This window comes from Peromyscus leucopus, chromosome 3 (genome assembly GCF_004664715.2).
Source record: "Peromyscus leucopus breed LL Stock chromosome 3, UCI_PerLeu_2.1, whole genome shotgun sequence".
NCBI classification, from domain to species: domain Eukaryota; kingdom Metazoa; phylum Chordata; class Mammalia; order Rodentia; family Cricetidae; genus Peromyscus; species Peromyscus leucopus.
This window is the reverse complement of record NC_051065.1, coordinates 158,693,782-158,713,812: the sequence shown is the minus strand read 5'-3', so window position 1 is coordinate 158,713,812 and position 20,031 is coordinate 158,693,782.

The window sequence follows — 20,031 nt, the reverse complement described above, 5'->3', positions numbered from 1 at the left end:
CTCAGGGTGCTTTGGAAAGTGAAGAGGCGTCTTTAATTAATTCTCACATGAAGTTAATAAGTAGAGACTAGAACTGTCACAGGCAAATCACACTGTCTGGTCATTCTATTTCCTGAGTCCTTTCAAGGGCTTTTGTGAGGATTCTAGAATACAGTGAATTCACAGAATCATTTCCAAGACATTTACACGGTAGCCCCATATTCCGTCACTTGCTGTTATCAACTTCTTCTACTGGGTTTTGCTAACACACTGACCTTCTTGGTCTTTTTCAGACACACCAGCCTGCACTTGCCCCAGGGCCTTTGCACATGCTGTTTCTCTACTTGAAATGCTTCTACCCCAGATACCTCCTGTCTTCCTCTTGGAAATAGCCGTGATCTTGAATCCCTCCTCATGCTAGCACATGCTAATCTCCCTTGTCCTCTTTTCCTTACTGCTGCCTGGCAAATATTCTCACTTGTTTGTTTTTAATAGAATCTTCCAGATAAATAAAGATTTGGGGCCACCTTCCATATTCCTTGTGACCAGAACTTTGTATGTTCAAGTCACTTACATATCTGTTGAAGGAATAAAAGAAAGAGGGTGGAAGAGAGAGAATATAACAAGGGGGATCTCATCCATGAACTGTTGAGAAGTATACCAGGAAAGCGGAGCAGAACACCCCAGCTTGATTCCAAACTCTGCCCACTCCAAGGGACAGCCATGTCCCAGCAAGAACAGTATAGTCATAATAGTAAAGTCTGTCCCCCTGGAGCAAGTGGCCTGCCGCTCTGCCTCACCTGGGCCCACTCGGGGCACTCTTAACTGATACCTAGAGGCAGACCATAAGCATGGTTATAATAGCTAGCATAGCCTGGTCACCACTGGGGCAGCAGCAACATGGCAATGGGTCTCCAGGGTGCCAAGTTTAATGTGAGCAGATGAGAGCAGTTTGCTCCTCCCTCAGCAAAGATAGGGACCAAGAAAGTGTCCATGCTGGGCTGCGGAGGAAGAGCAATCCAGCTTCAGACAGAACAGCTGTACTTGGCATCAGGAGACCTACACTGTGCTACAAAGACCCAACAGGAGCCATAGCAGAACACAAGAGGGAGGGAGCTTCCACAAAACCCTCCATTGTGCTGGTCACCAAAGTTGCTCATGAGCCCACACAGATTTCCTGCCAAGACTCTTGAAAGTTGTTGTTGTTGTTTTGTTTGGTTTGTTTGTTGTCTAGGAGCTCTGAGAGTAAGAATGGAGGGCAGGAAAAAATTACAGATGCTTCAGTGGGAACCTGCAGGGTGATAATGCTGGGCTAGGACAGAGTTCAAAGCTAGTTCCATTCCAGAAGAAGAAGATGCTCCCTTGTTTGAATAAAATGGGAGGAAACAGTGCTTTCCCCCCATCATTTCAAGCCCTCCCAACAGGTCTCCTATTTAACCCATACACCTAGCTTGGCTACAGAGATAGCCTCTGAGGGTGGCATTTAAAGGGCCACTTTCTATCTCAGTGACAACATGACTGTAAGTTCCAATTAATTGCTATAGAATCAGTAAAATTCTTCATCCAGGTGAACTCATTGGTCTGAAGCCTTCATCCCATAATATTAAATAACAAATGTAAGATGCAACAAGAGAACAATGAGGGGTTTGTGAGGGCCCTTCGTTATGGCTAAAGGTGAGAGGCAGGATGGAAACCTTGTGTGGTGAACTGACTTGTCCATTTGGGTGTCAAAAGCGACATATCATAACGGCATCAACTGATTCTCAACCTGTGGGTCGCAACCCCTTTTAAGTCACATATCAGATGTCTTTCATATCATATATTTTCATTACTACCTCTTAGCAGGAGGGTTGGGAGGCACCGCTGCCTGAGGAACGGTATTAAAGGGTTGCAGCATTAGGAAGGTTGGGAACCACTGATCTAGAGGCTCAGCCCATCAAGAAAGCATCCAAAGAAATAAAGAAGCCTCCTGGGAACAATGTAAGCACTGTAAATGTACACCCAATTTGTGTATTTTCAAGTCCAATTGTACTGTGACTTAGCAACCACAATCATTAAGCAGCATTTTTAAGTTGAATTGTCTCCTGAGAAAGCCAGCTGCCATCATTAGGCAAGCATTGTATTGGGGGCGTGTGTCAATCAAAAATGATGTGCTGTATTGATTTTCAATGGGCAAGGAACAAACTTATCCAGCTTGAGTGTATCGGACAGTCTGCTTACTTTATTCTGTATCACCCCACCTCCAAAATCCTGCAGATCAGAGCAATTTGGGGTCCCCACAGATCTCTCTCCCATGCCCAATAACCAGGATGGCAGAAATGGGGAGGTCATCTCCCTTCCCTGCTACAATAGACAGTAATCTGAAATCATGAGCCAAAGGAGACACTTCCTCCCTTCATTTAACACAACAGCCCCTCTTCCAGCCAGATTACATGTTGACTAGAGGAAGGTTACAGTTTTTATTGGATCTCTGTATTTTCTCTGCACACACCCATTTTTTCTCATTCCCATTTTTCTAAAAATGTCCCAGCACTGTTATGCACCAGAAAATTCAACACACACACACACACACACACACACACACACAGAGATAGAGAGAGAGAGAGAGAGAGAGGGAGAGAGAGAGAGAGAGAGAGAGAGAGAGAGAGAGAGAGAGAGAGCATGCACACACGCAAGCTGATCTGCTGTGTGTATTCCACTCTAGTTTCCAGGGTCAGGTTCACAGATAAGAGATGAGAAGTCCCCAATATGCTGCCTTTAGGGTGTGCACCATGCCTATGGCAAGGACTAATGGAGTGGATGATGCTTATGGCAAATGTGTCTAGTTGTGAATATAAATCCCAAGAAAAAGTCCACCCAGTTGGTGGCTGATATTGATGCTACAGAGAAACTTGATACATTGGACAGTAGAAGTCAGGTCCCCAACAAGTTACAGAGAATTCTCCAAAGGTGTTAAAGATCTATTGTAAATTGAAGAAGGCTACAAATTCTTCAATGCCCCTTCCATCAGAGGATGGCATCTAATTATTTTTTAGTTTTTTGTTATTGTTGTTGTTAGCATGTGTTATTTATATATAATAACAAGTTTCATTATGATATTTTCATACATATATAAAATGTATTTTACTGGGTGAAGCATGCCTTTAATACCAATGCTTGTGAAGTAGAGTTCAAGGCCAGCCTGGTCTTCATATATAGTTCTAGGTAAGGCAGGGCTATATTTTGAGACCTTGTCTCAAAAACAAATAAACAAATAAATAAATAAAATGGAATTTAAGCATATTCAGCCCCCATTACTCTCTATCTATTTCTCCTTTGAAGAAGAAACAGAACTGTTCTTGGCTAGTCAATAGGGTGTGAGTGACAATATATCATTTCTGGGTCTAGAAATAATGAGACACACAGCTTCTACCCTGATCTTTTGGAAGTCAGCAGCTTCAAAAGCAGGCCACTATAGTCCTCAACAACTTCTACAGCATCAGGGGGGCTGAACACTAGGCAAGACTGAGAACAAGTCCCTATGTGGAGAAGAGAGACAACCACTATGAGTGTGAAGGACCACCTTGCACACGGACCCTCCAGCCTCAGTTGTCCTCCCCAGTGCCAAGAAGATCAAAAGAAACCACTTGAGTTCAGATAATGACAAAATGATCAGTGTGGCCTTTTAAAACGGTTTAGTTTGGCAATGGCCCCCACGCACTGCAGCAGTGGAGGGTGAGCGCAGAACTACCCAACACCCGACTCCTGACGACCTTGCTTCTAAGGAAGGGCACTGGGACGGTGAGAAGACCCTTCAACACTCTTCAAGTCATTCGGTTTATTGGTCAAACCTGTTCAGCTTGGAAAGTCTTATGCTGGGGACCCTTCATGAAAGCAGCTCCCAATAAAAGGCACCTGAGTCGTTCTACTTCCCAATCAATTGGGCAATGTGTCTCCTGGCCCCTTGAGGATAAGCAGGCCTGTCTGCTCGGTCAGAAGAGCGTGTGGCCCAACTAAGAAATACTGGCTGGTAGAACTCGGAGCTTGATAAATAACGTCCTTATCAGAAATCTCTCTCTAAACAGAAACCCAACGTCAGAAGCAGAACTTTCCAGAACACTTGGTGAAACAGAAATCGATCTTCAAGGAAAAAAAGTTAGAAATTCTTCTAAGACCGTTGTAATAGAGTCGGGAAAAGCTTTTATCTCTCATTTATCCGGCTCTTAGGGGTCTCATTTCTGCGTAAGAGTATAAATGAATGTTTTTAAATTTCCCTTTCCGATTCTCCTGAGTAAGACCCTGGTCATTAAAATATCATTTACAACAGACATTATACCATGATACAGCAAGGCTCTCCGCACAAATGCAACCCACTTTCCCCACCTCAAGCCTAGTTGAAAGGTGCACAAAGGTGCTGATTAGGTCAGATTCCTGAATCAAAGCTGTTACCACACTGCCCCCTTGTGGGTGATGATGATTCTGCAGCTCAAGTTCCAAAGTGTAGGACGTACATAACCCTATTTGAGAGTCCACAACTCTGAAGCATGTAATGTTTTCCTCCTCGGTGTCATGGGGGGCCTGGAGATGAGGAAGTACCGACGAAGATGTATGGAAGTTCAATACTTGTTGTATGATGTAAACTCTTGTGAATTTTTTTCCATTTGAGACTTGAAATCTAAAGCAGTGATACACACTGGAAAAAAAGACATCATATTCAACAAATGGTGCTGGTCAAAGTGGATATCTGCATGTAGAAAAACGCAAATACATTCATGTTTATCACCCTGAACAAAACTCAAGTCCAAGTGGATTGAAGACGTCAACATAAAACCAGATACACTGAACCTGATAGAAGAGAAAATGAGGAATATCCTTGAATGCACTGGCACATGAGAAGACTTTCTGAACAGAACACCAATAACTCAGGCACTAAGATCAACAATTAATAAATGGAACCTCATGAAACTGAAAAGCTTCTGTAAGGCAAAGGACACCATCAATTGGACAAAATGGTAGCCTACAGAATGGGAAAAGATCTTCACCAAACCCACATTCGATAGAGAACTAATATCCAAAATACACAAAGAGACAATAAACTAGAAATAAAAAACCAAATAATCCAATTTAAAAATGGGGTACAGTTCTAAAGAGAGAATTTTCAGTGGAGAAATCTCAAATGTCTGGGAATCACTTAACGAAGTGTTCAACATCCTTAACCATCAGCGAAACTGAAAGCCCTCTCAGAGCTAGAATCCCTATCCCATTTTCATGTCCACTGTGTCTTATTGTCTTTCCCAAATTACTTCCCAAAGTCCAGGGGACATCACAGAAGAGAGAGAGCAGAGAGGAACTAATACCCAGAAGACAATGAGAAGTGTCATTAAACACTACCGTCCAGATATGACATGACCGTTAAAACCACAAGCACTCAGTAGGAAAAGGTGTCATTTCTCTGCTGACATACCACTGGGAACCTGGGCTGGATGAAGGGGTTCAGGAGGAAAGGAAGAAGGATGCCATAGTGATAGGGGAGGTGAATAAAGTCATAACACATTGTACTTATGTATGAGACTCAAAAACAAAGAAAAAAGACTTGAAATGGTTGTAGGATCCTGTTCTTTCTTGCATTTTCATGTATAGGCAGATGTGCACATAGTGGCATAAAATGCCTTGCCATCCACCCAGTAAATGGAGGTGTAGCCTCAGCACAGCTGTCCCCAAATCCAGAGCATGTGCTTGCCCTGTTGTGCAGCTCTGCATTCCCAGCTGGTTCAGACAACACCATGCTTGCTGAGCTGGTACATGTTAGAGACCAGACTTCCAGTCCTGTTGCTCTTCCCCGAGCTCTAACTGCATCGAGAGACTGTGCTAGTTGTGAAGACTGGGTGGGAGTGTTCTGCTGCACTTGCCAGTGAAGCATGGGCACCATTCTGTCCTTTCTGTGGGACAGGGCAGAGACACACAGCTCTCAGAGGGTCCTGTATTACCTCAGCAAGCCCCACTATTTCTCTTCATATCAAAACCCACCAGGCTCTCTCTAGTCAACTCACGATGCCTAATCAACATGTGCCATTCACTCACTCGTCCAAAAGGCAGACAGAAAATATCTGCTGGAAATGCCACTTCAGGCTCCCAACATCTTAGAATTTTTAGCCTGGTCAGGGACACAAACATTGGTTAAATAATCAAAAGTAGATGCAAAATCCCTAGAGTGGTCAGTGCTGTTCGGGACAGGTGTGGTTCCCATGAGATGGTAACCAGGAGAGTCTGAAAGTTCAGAAGGTTGGAAGCTATTCTTATCAGGAAGTGAGGACGAGTCCAAGTGGGAATTGTACAGACAAAGAGAAGAAGGGATCCCATGTACAAAGGTATGATGGGAAGGCAAAAATGCCAGGATGCTGAAGGGGGAATTCCATGTGTGTGATCCTAAAACCAGCTATCCACTCTCCTGGGTTCTGCCTTAACTAAGAAAATGGACATGGAGTCAGTCAATCACCTCCATACTCGAAGGCTCCATATTCATAGATTCTATTGACTCTGTATTGAAAATGGTTGAGGAAAATCTGCATCTGAATGGAACATTTCACAGCTGTTTATGTTTGTCTGCCATTATTCCCTAAATTATACAACACGACAAATATTTACATAGCATTGTCTACGCAAAGCACAGCCCTCATCTCAAAGGGAACAAGAGAGGGTTTATTCTGAGCCACATATGAGTGGCCTGGGAATGTGAGTTCAGGTTACTCCAAATAACATAGTCCTCTGTTAAAGCAGTTACATGAACTTTTCTAGTCACAAGACAAAAGAAAGTCTGCAGGGTGGTGGTGGCACATGCCTTTAATCCCAGCACTTGGGAGGCAGAGGCAGGCGGATCTCTATGAGTTCGAGGCCAGCCTGGTCCAAAGCGAGTTCCAGGAAAGGTGTAAAGCTACACAGAGAAACCCTATCTCAAAAAACAAACAAACAAAAAGAAAGTCATAAATTAAGATGTCTTCCAAATGTGTTGGTGGGAACATCAGGTAGGTTATTAAAGGGCTAATGATAATTCAGGATAATCTGCAACATTCCAACTCTCCATAATCATAATTTTCCAATCAGGACTTGTAAATCCTTAGCATAAGCTTGCCTTTTTCTCTCTAGGGACATCAGTTTGGTTCACAGCATGCATACTCAGTTAGGTGTGTAAATAGTCTACAGATGTTTGAAGTACACAGGAGAATGTATGAACGAAGGCTGTATGTAAGTGCTGTGCCATGTTAAGTAATAGTTCCCAACAGTCTCAGATTTCAGTGGCCACATGGCCGCAGGCATCGAGAGATGGTTGTGGGTCCTCATCACTTTCACCCATTGCTTGATGGACTCATGATCATCTAGGAAGATTCAGACTCACAAAGACAAGAACGCAGTTCTTCTCCGTATGTAGACCCTAGCCAGTGTGTGTGTGTGTGAAGTATACCATTTTAGGGAGGAGATCAAGAGAGAAGTAGTTTGTGGTGATAAGGAAGATTGGCAGTGGTAAGAGGACACAGGAAAGGAATGAAGACGGATCTTGGGGAGGGACTCTAAGGAGGGATCGGGGTTAAGGAATGTGGGGAGGAAGAGAACCACAAAAATACACTTCGTTTGAAAATATCTGTATCTAACACATTATAAATTTTTTTTATTTTAAAAAACGAAAATGAATGAATATTTTAAAATAGAGCCAAAGGGGCTGAAATTTGAAATTCCTTCTCCAGTTTCTTCCCACTTCTCATCACCTACCCAAACACATCCTAAACCTCCTCACGATATTGATGATGCTAAGACCCACTGTCTTAGCACAGGATCTTGTTGTATTTTCTACAGTTCTTTCTCCATTGTAACTATATTATAACTTGCTTCATTTATTCAGTATTATAAAGTAAATCGTTTATCATACAAAAACCCCACTTACCTTTTGAAACAACTTCCAATGCAAAAGAACTATTTAAAAGAGTCTCAAGACCCTAAGTGAGTCCCGAGCAACCACATCCGGGGGCTCAGAACTGCGTTTAATTTCAGACCCGGAGAGACTGACAGCTTTGGTCTCCATGGGCCTCTGCACTCACATATGTGTCTCTTCCTTTGCTTTCTGCTTCTCTTCTCCTCACCACCAGAGCTGAGCATGACAGGTGGTGTTCTTGTAGACCACAACGGAGGGGGGCAGGCAGTGACTTCCGCAGGCTACTGGGTAAAGTACCTAAAGCCAGTTCAATAACCTGTCCACAGTCCTCAGCGCTGTCGGGCCTGAACTCCTAACACCACTGATTACCATGCTGCGATCAGCAATTGAACACCTGATATCGAAGTCAAAAGCACTTCTTCCTACGACATTCACATCCTTCTCATCACTGTAGCGGTGCTGAGCACTGGCTTATGAGCCAGGAGTCCTCTGGTTAATGCTTCAGGCTTCCACCCGATTTCAATCTTGTCTTTTCCTGACTATCAGATCAAAGCTTAGCTGGGGTATTTAATCAACACCTGATCAATTCAAACTGCTTTAATTAATTTTTTCCACCAAATTGCTCTACTCTTTAGTGGATTTTTATCAAATTGATCAGTTGTACAACGTTGAGAAGATATAATGGGATAATTCCATTAGGTTTAATTTTAGTGCAAAGATGGGATTCGGGGAGGAAGAAATATCGCTGGGGATTGTATAGATAATTTTAAACCTGAGGAAATTGAGTTCTCTAATACGGCTACCGGGAAAAAAAAAAAATCCATTCATTCAAGCATCACGTTAACATCAATGTTGTATTCAGTGAGTGCCAGAACTGTGCGAAGTGGGATACTACAGAAATGGTTCCGAGTACAGTACAAAGCGTGCCCCCGAGCAGTCTATGCCTCTTCGGCTAGCTGCAAATCCACTCTGTTTTAACTGACCTGTGAAGCTTTGGTCTGAAGAGGGATGGGGGGGGGTGTGACAGAAGTGGGGGTGGGGGGAGGCCTGGGGTACTACTTTGCCAGGAGAGGGCGCTGGAGAGACACTATGGGCCCAAGCTCCTAACAGCTTCTCAGCAGCAGCAGGGGAGCCAGGGGGATGCATCAATCAATCCTCCACTCCCACTCCCACGGGTGGCTCAGGAAACACCGAAAGCTTGGTGGGCAAACGAATGCACACCGGAAGCTCCTCCAAGCAAACGTTTTTGCCGCCTGTAGCCAAGAAGCCGAAAGCAATGTGGTTCTGTAAACGTTAGCCTATCAGCTTATCAAATCCCGCTGGCTTTAGGATGCAAACTCCACTTTGTGGGAAAACTTGAGTATTGCCTTCCCAAACTTGTATTTTTTTTTTATTTTTTTATTTTTTTTTTTATTTTATTTTATTTTTTTTATTTTTTTTGGTGTTTCGAGACAGGGTTTCTCTGTGTAGCTTTGCGCCTTTCCTGGGATTCACTTGGTAACCCAGGCTGGCCTCGAACTCATAGAGATCCGCCTGGCTCTGCCTCCCGAGTGCTGGGATTAAAGGCGTGCGCCACCACCTTTAATTTTTATTGTAAAGCTTTTTTTTTTTCCTGCTTGTGATTAAAAGGATTTTTTTAAAAGGGCACCAGTCAGTTTATGGTCAGTCTTTTTTTTTTTCCCCCTGAAAATGTATTAAAAACCTCTATGGTACCACCTGATGTCCCCCCAGTGGTGTGGAATAAATTAACCCAATGTAAACAGAATGACTCCCATCCTCAGAATGCCTCTGAGACAGGTCACATAGGAGCCGTTTGCATCATACTCACGCCCAAAGGCAGAAAGAGCCACAGCAGGATCCATCAAAGAATCGCTGAGACCAGGCACCAGCCCTGGTGGAAAGTGAGAGAGCCCAGCTATCAAGGAGATATCCAGAAACGGGGCAACAGCAGCATGCATCTGTGATTCACACCTATTCAGAGGCTGCTCAGAGGATGCTCACTCAGCTCTGGCCCGGCTCTGGGATAAAGGGATGGAGTCTAAAGCTAAGTGTACCAGGGAGATGGATGAAGCATAGCAACGTGCCTCAAAGTGTGATGGCTGGAAACTGTGCCTGTGCATTGCCCGGGCTGGGAGAAGAATCTGCTCCTACCTGTCATTATCAGCTTAGCATGCACACACATGTGAGCATTTGTCCTGATGTCACCTTGTCTGAATCTGGAACTAAAAGGCTGGCCTGCTGGACACTGTAGTGAGGAATTTTCTTGATTAAATAATTTGAAGTAGGAAGGGCCACCAGAAACGTGGGTGCACCAGAGATGTGGCTGCTGCCTTCCAGTGGCAGTCTAGATGATGATGACGGGAGAAAGGGTTTTGTCTGATGCCTGCTTGCTTCCACGATTGCTGGTGAGTTCAGCTATCCTGGTGCTGCTGCTGCTGCTGCTACATTCCTTCACTGATATTCAGACCCAGCTTCAGGCTTCCAGCACAGACTGAAGACCAGTGGTTCTCCAGGACCTCAGTGCCAGATTGGAACTTCTGAGACACTTGCCTCCTCGTGAACTGAGCAAACACTGGTAGGTCCCCAGCCTGTCCAGTGTGGGGTGATCATGGTTAGACTACCCAAACCAGTCTAATAAATGTCCTTTAACTATGCGTCCCACCTGTTGGCCCTGTTTTTCTGGGGAACCCTAACACAGCACTGTTCATGGCTAGCTTCTTCTGAGGTGACTTTCAACCCAGGTGGTGTGAGCAGCACAGTGTTGACAGTGACTAGACCGTATTCCAAGAAGTGCCTCATCCCAGACACCCAGAGAATGTGGGAAGACTTCAGGGGATGACAGTGAGGCAGCTACATCAGCGGCTGATCATCTGACCAGAGGGGCAGCTCTGTGTTCCCGAACAGACTGCCTGCCTTTGTTCCCTCTGTCTCTGTAACGCCTGCAGGCTGGAGATGAGAGAGAACAGTGTAAGTGTGCTCATCCATTACCTTCTCTGACCAGGGCTGTGCGGATAAAGTACGACTGAAAGATTCCCCTCTCTGCTCTTGGATGGTTGTGACAGGCAACATGAGCCCTTGGTCCCGAGGACTGAAAGCAACTTGGGCCAGAAGGTTCTTCAGGACTCACTGCCACTGGTTGGCGGGGGTGGGAGGGGGGTGTCTACTTCTGAGAGCTGACTGGAGCTCTGACTAAGGCGACGTGGGGAAGGGGCAGGAACAACACAGGGAATAGCACTGAGTCAGCCCTGTATCTGCTCTGGGACCCTCAAGGGTGACAGAACCATCTAAAAAGTAGCAAATGGGTAGGTGGGCTCAGACCAAGCTCCACCGGCCTCCAAATCTCAGAAGAGGCCCCAGGAGAAATCAGCTTTCCCATGCCAGAGGGCTGTGGGGGCCATGATGGAGCCAGAAAGACTGAGACGGACCTTCCCACATTTTCTGAGTCTTCTTTTACAACTCCAGAGGCGGCTGGGGCTCCCCTAGACTACACCAGGTAGAATTTCTGTGTGTGTCTGTGAGTGTGGACACACACATACCACCACCTGTGTGTGGAGATAAGGAGAGAAGTTTCTAGATTTGGCTTTTTCTTTCCACCTGTTAGTACTCTGATCTGATCCCTTAAAATCCCACCCCTTGGGGCCGCCCTGCATCCTGACATAGAAGCCTCTTCTTAAGGAAAAACTCTGCCCCTTCTCCCCCCTTCTTTCTACTCCCACGAGGTGTGCACCCCTGCACCCCCTTCTCCTCCCCCTCTCTCTCTCTTCTCTCCCTCTTTCCTGTCTTCTCTTTGTCTCTCTATTATAATAAACCATTTCCTCGCAGATGTAGTGTCTGAGTTGCAAATGTCCACCAGCTGCTCCACCGCCATGGCCATGCACGATTGGAGTTGGTCACCCGCCAGCCCACGGCTGCAACTGCCCAGCATGCTAGCATGCTTCCCTGCACGTGAGGGACACAATTGGCGGTCCCCGCATAATATATCATAACACCACCCAGTTGAAGCAGGGTTTGTCTCCATGTTTCTGCAGCATGAACTCCAGGCTAGCTGTCCCGCCAGCTCCCAAGTGCTCATCTCTCAGTGGGAGTGCTGGATTACAGACGCAGGGCACCATGCCTGGCTTTCCGTGTGTGTGGTTTTAGGAACGGAACTTGGGACCTCAGGCCCCAGTGGCCAATACCTTTGCCTGCTGAGCCATCTTTCTGACCCTCTTGGTACCTGCTGTCCGTTACGCTCCCCTCCACCCGCACCCCTATCCCCCACCCCTGCGCCTCTTCAGTTTCTGCGTATTGTCTTTACTCCACTGTTATCAGCAGTCACCTTGTGACTTTGTGACTTCACATTCAACATGTACAGCTGGATCTTAAGTGCAGAAAGGCCAAGTCACAGAGCCCTTCAGCCTCAGTTTCTTTGCCTGCATAATGGGGGCAATAGGTTTCTAGGAAGAACAGTAGTGAGCACCCAGGACAACACTTCAAACACCGTCCACTTCAGCATTTTTTTAGTCCTTCCTGATAATTTGGCCTGGTCCGCCAGACAACATTCTTCCCCTAGTCTTCATGGGGAGACAAGATTTTCTCAATGTGCAATGGATCTGCAGGTCTCTAATCTACTTCCGTTTGCTTTGCCGTTATAAAAAGCAAACCATCGTGGTCATGGAAGAGAATCCAAATATCACATTCAAATGACTGCAAGCCTGGGAATACCTAAGCCAGCCACAGCTGTGGGGGTGGGGGTTAGGAAAGGAGGTGCTGGAGTCTCGCAAGGACATCTCACAAGGACAGCTGGCCAGGAAATAGCCCAGAAATTACTAAGAAGCATCCTGAGCCAGGCTGGGAGCCACCTGGAAAGGGGTATTGCCCAGGGGCGGGGAGACAGATACACAGGCTTGGACAGGAGGTTTCTGTGGATGAAGTTCAGGCAGAACTGATGTCTTAATTGTGCAGCAGACATCTTTCTGGCCTGGGGCAGTTTCCAAAGAATCTAAAAGCAAGCCTAAGCCTCCTTTGCCTACTGGCACCTAAAGGGACTACATGCAGTTTTCTCAAGATTGCCATGTTTGGGCCTGCTGTGGGAGCTAGTGCTCCCCGCCAGCCCTGTGCCAACCAGCTTCTGCGCACCTCACCCCAGGAATGGGGGTCCACCCATCAAGAGGAAGCCTAGCCTGTCCCTGTGCATCATGTAAATCCAGCAAGGGAGGGACAGGGACAGCTGTAGACAGAAGGCAAGTTAACATGTATTCATTACTCTTCATTGTTGTGATAAAATGCCCTGACCAATGCAATTCACAGAAGAAAAAGAAAAGATTCTGTTTGGGATTACAGCTCTAGGGGAAAGAGTCGGTAATGGCAGGGGAGGTGTGGCCTCTGGAAGCTAGGAGACTGCATCTTCACCCACAAGTGTGAAGCAGAGATGGTGAACTGGAAGTGAGACCAAGCTAGTAACTCCCAAGCCAGCCACCACTGATGCACTTCCTCCAGCAAGGCCCCATCCACCCCAACTGCAGCACTTACTGGGCAGAGAGTATTCAAATACCAGAGCCCATGGGTGCCATTTCTCATTCAAACCAAAATGTACTGGTTGATTTTTTTTTTTCTAAAATGAAAGCATTTATATATATAGAGAGAGAGAGACACGAAGCATGCCTTATGTTTTTAATGATTCACTGTTTACTATGAAAAATGTATTTATTAGTGAAAAATTTTCACTATTTATTATGAATTTGTTCTCATTGTTAAGAAAGCAAGACATGGTGAATCATAGGATATGGACCCCTGATGTTCCATTGGTGATAAAAGGTATTTTTGAAGTATTTCAGACTTCCAATTTCTTGAATGGAGAGACTCACCTTGTGTTGTCTTTCATTGCCACATCTTAAAGATAAGGAAATAAAGCACAGAATCATCAAGTTACTTGTCAAAGGTAACCCGGCTAATCAACGGTATACCAGGACTTGACACAGGGTGGCTGACTGCGGTATCTGTTTACATAGTCACTAACTCAGGCTGCAATTTGTGTTTAAAAATTCCTACTTCACCTGGAAAAGTGCTCCCACCTGGAAGACCCATGGTAGAACCCATCATCTCAAAGCATCTGAGCAGCCCCATTGGCCATTCCGAGCACAACCTCCAAGTCAGGCTTAGCCTTGGGCCTTCTCAGCCCCTGGCAGCTCCTGATCTTGACCTTGGCTGGTTCCCAGTGCATCTGAAGCTCCACACACATCTGCCACCATTACTATTACTGTTCTGCAGACAAAACATTGAGAAGAAGGAGCACAAAAGGTTCCTTAGTGTCCAAACAGGGACTTAGGAGCAGGCAGGTCCCATGTTCAACAATGTGACATAACCCTGTCATCTACCAAGCTTGCAGTAGAGAACTCTAGCAAGCTTTCTTGTCAGACTATCTTTGCATTGCCATTCCCCAAATAATGATGTGGAGGCTTGTTATTAATTATGAAAGCTTGGCCTTAGCTTAGGCTTGTTCCCCAACTAGCTCTTATAACTCAAATTAACCTGCTTCTATTAATCTACTTCTAGCACGTGGCTCAGTTACCTCTCCTCTGTACTGTATGTCCAACTTATTCCATGTCTTCCTGGTGACTCCTTCTTTCTTTTTCCCAGTGTTCTTTCTCTCCCCGGAAATCCTACCTACTCACTCCTGTCTAGCTATTGGCCATTCAGCTCTTTGTTAAACTGATCACAGGGACACATCTTCACACAGTGTACACAAATATTCCAAACAGAGAACAGCACATTTAGTTACAAAAAAAAAAAGAAAGAGAGAGAGAGAGAGAGAAGAAAAAAGGAAAGAAAGAGGGAGGGAGAGAAGAAGAGAGGGAGGGAGGGAGGGAGGGAGGGAGGGAGGGAGGGAGGCAGAACTTGATCCCCAGAACCTCTGTGAAAATACCCAGATGCAGTGGCGTGGACTTGATGTCCCAGCACTAAGGAGGCAGGCAGGGGGACCCCTGGGGCTTACTAGCCAGCCAGTTTAGCCTACTTGGTGTGCTTCAGACCAATAAGAGTCCCTGTCTCAAAGGAGGTAGATGGCCTTCCTGATGATGACACTTGAGGCTGTCCTCTGACCTCCATATACATGTGGAAACGTATACACACACACCTACCTACATACACATAAACGCACTCTGAACAACTGCAAAACAAATATCAACATTTTAAGTAACTTTCCAGTTTTGCACTGGACTGTGCTCATGGTCACGTATGAATAAGAGCCAGAAGTTGGACATGTTTCTGAAAGCATGCATCTCACCTACCCTAAGCAGGTTTAGTCAGAACAGGTTTGGGTTCATTTTGCCACATGTGAGTAGCTTAGCTAACTGCTCACACCCAAAGCACATTGCAGTCCCTGGACCCATAGGAACCCCCAAACCCTCCAGAAGGAAAGAACTTGGAGTTACAGACTCCGCTTGCAAGCCCATCCTCAGCCCACTCCCTGCAGAAGCAGACATGCTTCCCTTCTCACACAGCATTGCTGGTATGTTGAATCGCAGTCTGTTTCCAGACAGAGCCCAGGTTGCTGTGAGGGCAGGAAAAGCAAATAGGAGCCAATTAGAGAGAGGTGGCCACAAAGGCAAACAAACAGCCAGCAATCGATATAATGAACGTGTCAGAAGGCAGGCTGGGAACTCAAGTGCGGTTGCTGCCTGTTTGAAGCGTTTGTCTTCCAAGTTGAGACACCTATAGTCCCCAGAGAGAACGAGTCTGCATTTCAAAGAGGCTTCAAGGATAAGTGGTCCCCCAGCCTGCCAACAGGGGTTTTGGATGTCCACAATTCCTCAGCACCTAACTAAACAATCGTTCCAGGGGTGTTGTGCTTAACTCTGTAGGAGGCTGAGCTGTGTGAGGACTTGAGGCACCTTTTCCAGTCCCACAAGCAGCAGAAGAACAGAAAGATCCTGGGGTGTGTGGGCCACGAGAAGAGGTGAGCACAGTTTACCCAAGAACTGTCTTTGGGGCACTGTAGCCTTATTGAGCATAAGAAGGGTGTGGGGGGGAGGGGCGGGAAAGGAAGAGAAAGAGAAGGAGGAAAAGAAGAGAAGGCCTCCTCCACATGCGTGTCCACACATGTGCACCCGCCTGCACATGCTCACCCACACACAGGAAAAAGAGGGACAGTGAAGCAGATGCAGAGCCTGGGACTGGATGGGAAGGGCCAAGGAGAGAGACAGGAAGAAGAAGGCCACTGAGGATGCAGAGAGCTGAGGCCACAGGAATCCAAAGGCCAGTGTGGCTACAGGGTGACCTGCATTCCTGGCCAGTCAGTGAATAGATACCATGTGTGCTGAGCGGCTAGGCAGTCCATATGGTCACTGTTTTCCACACAGTACTGGCTACCGCAGAAAAATCTAGGACTTAGAACTAAATAGAGACAGTGATGCTAGGAGTAGCCACCAAGAGCAAGAGGGCGGGGCTGGGGAGCTCAGTCAGAAAAGTGCTAGCTCTCCGAGAGTGAAGACCTGAGCTCACACCCAAGAAGCCATGCTTTTTTTTTTTTTTTTTTTTTTTTTTTTTAGCTCAAAGTGGTAGTATGCTTCTGTAATCCCAGCACTAGGCAGGCAGAGATGGGCAGGTCCCCCAAGGCTCACTGGCCAGCAAGCCTAGCCTATTTGGCAAGTTCTAGACCAGTGAGTAAGAAACCCTGTCTCCAAAAGAAAGTAGGCAGTGCCTAGAGAAGGACAGTTGAGGTTATCACCTGACCAACATACAGGAAGACATGTGCACCTACACACACACACACACACACACACACACACACACACACACACACACACAAGCACACACTGGGAGCACAGCTCAGCAAGGCTAGAGAGATCCCTGTCCCCACCAGTGACACAGATCAGCGCCAACAGGAGCAAGTCCTGACTCTAAGGCTTTGCATCATCCTCATTAAAGCATGTAATTAAAGACCAATCTTGCCCCCTTATCCCTAGGCTGACCACACCAAGGTTCTCAGGCCCCAGCAGCTGGATCCTCTCATCCCAGTGTGTATTGGTCTATCTGGTTGCTGTATGACAAATTGCTGTAGGCTGGGTTCTTCTAACAGCAAAAATATACTGCTCTCGGTGCAGAAAAGTTAAAATCTAGAAAGCATAGTTTTCAGTGTCTACAGAATTCCCATGTCCTGGTCCACAAATGTCCCCTTCCCTTTCCCTCCATGTCTCCACATGACAGAAGGGGTAGGGGTTCTCTATTGGTTTCTTTTGTGAGGACACCAGTCACATGATGTTATCCCCCATACACACCTCCTCCATGGTGGTTAATCCACATGGTAAAATTGATTGGATTTAGAATTCCCAAGGACACACACCTGGGTGTGCCTGTAATGTATTTACAGAAACATGATGCATCCTGGATGTGGGCAACTCCATCCCACAGACTAGGGTCCCACACTGTGTAAAAAGGAGAATGTGTGACTATATATACTAACTATGGTGGTCCCAGAAGACCACAATAGAGCTGCAAAAGCCCCATTGCCTACTGATATGGCACTTACCACTGTGCTACCATTTCCTCCCATTTCAGACCAGTAACATGTTTTGTGGGTTTGTAGCCTGGGCAGAGCCTAGGCACACAGTAAGCCTTTGCATCCAGTTTTGTCCAAGTACACACTATGTCTGCTCAGTGACAAAGAAGCCTGAAAATGCATCTCTCAGAACATATCCCTGCCATGGGGTGACACAAGGCTGTAATATTGTGATTCAGCTCACTGTCGTTCACATGTTCATTTCAGTACTTAACAGTGCTATGAATGTATCAGCCATCAAGGTCTTCTGTAAGACTCTGGGAAAGACACTGTGAAGGACAGGAAGGGCTCAGTGTGGTAGCTTGAACAAGAAGTGTTGCCCACAGGCTCAGGTATTTGACCACTTGACCCCCAGTTCGGTGGCTCTGTTTATGGGCCCATCAGGAGGTACAGCCTTGCAAGAGAAAGCACAGAATTAGAAACAGGCTATGAGGGTTTATAGCCTCACCCCACTTCCTGCTTTCTCCCTGCTCCTTATGTGCACATAAGATGTGACCTCTCAGTTTCCTGCTCCGGGTGTCTGTTGTCATACCTCCCTCGACACTGTGGACTTCCCCTCTAGGATCATAAGCTAAAATAAGTTCTTTTGCTGTAAGTTGCTGTGGACCATGGTATTTGATCACAGTAACAGAAGAGAGACTGATAGAATCAGCTAACAATTTGCTAAATACACAGCAAGGGCTAAACTCACGTGCCCATACCATGCTTCACTCTCAGTTTTACAAACAAGTCCCGTAGGTTTCCTGTCCCAGTTTTACAGATAACAAACCAGCATACATAGAATCTGGAATAACCATGACATCAATGTATGTACCACGAAGCTGGCACTGTGCCAACTCCTTCATAGTTGCCAGTCACTGGTGTAAAATAGGAGCCCTTGTTTGTAGAACACAGTACCTGGACTGGCGAAGCTTTCCCATAGCCTCTGGGTCAGAAATTTTAGCATGAATCCATTCCCTTAGATCTAAATACAAAGTCTTCTAGTAAATGGTACAGCTTCTAGAAGACAAACCACCTACGTCCGTGAAGCTATCCTCTCTAGGGATGAAGGCCACGCCTCTTTAACGTGACAAAGGGGTGGGAAAAAGAAGAGTCAAGGGTGGAAGGGGGCTCCTGAGAGGTAGCCAGGAGAGGGATGCCAGTGTTTACGGCACGTCCTTCACCAGCATGTATGAGGACTGCTATCCACAGCTTCCCGGAACTTCTTAGCATCCTCGGATGCAGGATTTTCCAGGCTAAAATCGTGAACAGGGTGTTCTGAGCAGAGCTCTCTCTGCTATTGTTCTCATTTATGCCATTTCCTGTGATCTCACAACAGTCCTACATGGTAGACGTTAGGAAGAGACACAGGCCCATGGACATTTGCCATTTTGACAAGATCGAAACCAGGGCATATCTGGATTCAAGGTCCAGGCTTCATCCAATCAAACCGTGACAAGCCACCCCATTGACTTCGTACTTTACCCAACTACCATTCCTCCTTCGAGCATATCAAGGACAATCCTGCAGGTTGGCAACCTGTGAGAACATGGGAGGAGGGCGCAGGTGGGTAGGGGACAGCATGTTTGGTGCCTGGCACAGTGTAAGTCTTCATTATCAGCTGCAAGAATGAACAATTCGGTGGAAAGCCGCCATCTTGTGCCTTTCTCTGGCATCCATTTCACACTGGAACCTCTTCACTTGATCCAACCTGGCTTCCCTCATTTATGGCTCTTTTATATTTAATACTAAAAAGATGGTGTCAAAAAGAAGCACTTAGGAGATTGGTGGGTTCCAGTCTTGTGTTGGTTGTTCAAATTCAAAAGATGGAACCTAGGACAGGGTAAAGGAGAGGAGACCCGGCAAAATAGGGGTTTTAACATCAGCTCTAGCAACTACCTCATCTCACCACTAGATGGCGACAAACACAAACCTGCTGAATACCAAGAGGAAAATCTGGATGCTGAACAATTTCTGGACTCAGCCCTGGAAAAGGCTTTAAACTAAGCTGTGTACAGACGACTGTAGCCCAAGCAGAGCAGATTTTCTTTGGCTGCCACTAAAATAAAATTATTTTGTATTTAATACAAAAGAGGACATTGAAAAGAAGTCCTTAGAAGATGGTGAATTTCAGCCATGTGTTGATTATTCAAATGCAACTCTGGTGTCCAAACACCCCAATCTTGAACATCTCCCCAGGACAGCCTGGTTGCCAACCCCACTTTACAGCTGAGAACATTAAGATCTGAAAGACCGTTTCCTGCTCAAGGTCATCCAGGTAGGAAATGGCTAATCTTGGATTGAGGTCACATAGTTCTCATCTACATCATGACATATATGCCAGGAATGTGGCTGAAGGCCACTGTGCCCATAAGCCACCATGACAGAGCTCTAACAGATACAAACATCTCAAGTCCTATTATTCTAACCATCAATTTTACAACAGCAAATTCTAACAGCTAGTGGAAGTCATCATAGCATGTACTTCCTCGTGAAGCAAAGGAATATTAACAGTAAAGGGGACCTGATGCCCTGGGACTGTAGTAACAGATGGTTGTGAAATGCCCTATGGGTGCTGGGAATTGAATCCAGGTCCTCTGCAAGAGCAGTCAATGCTCTTAACCACTGAAAC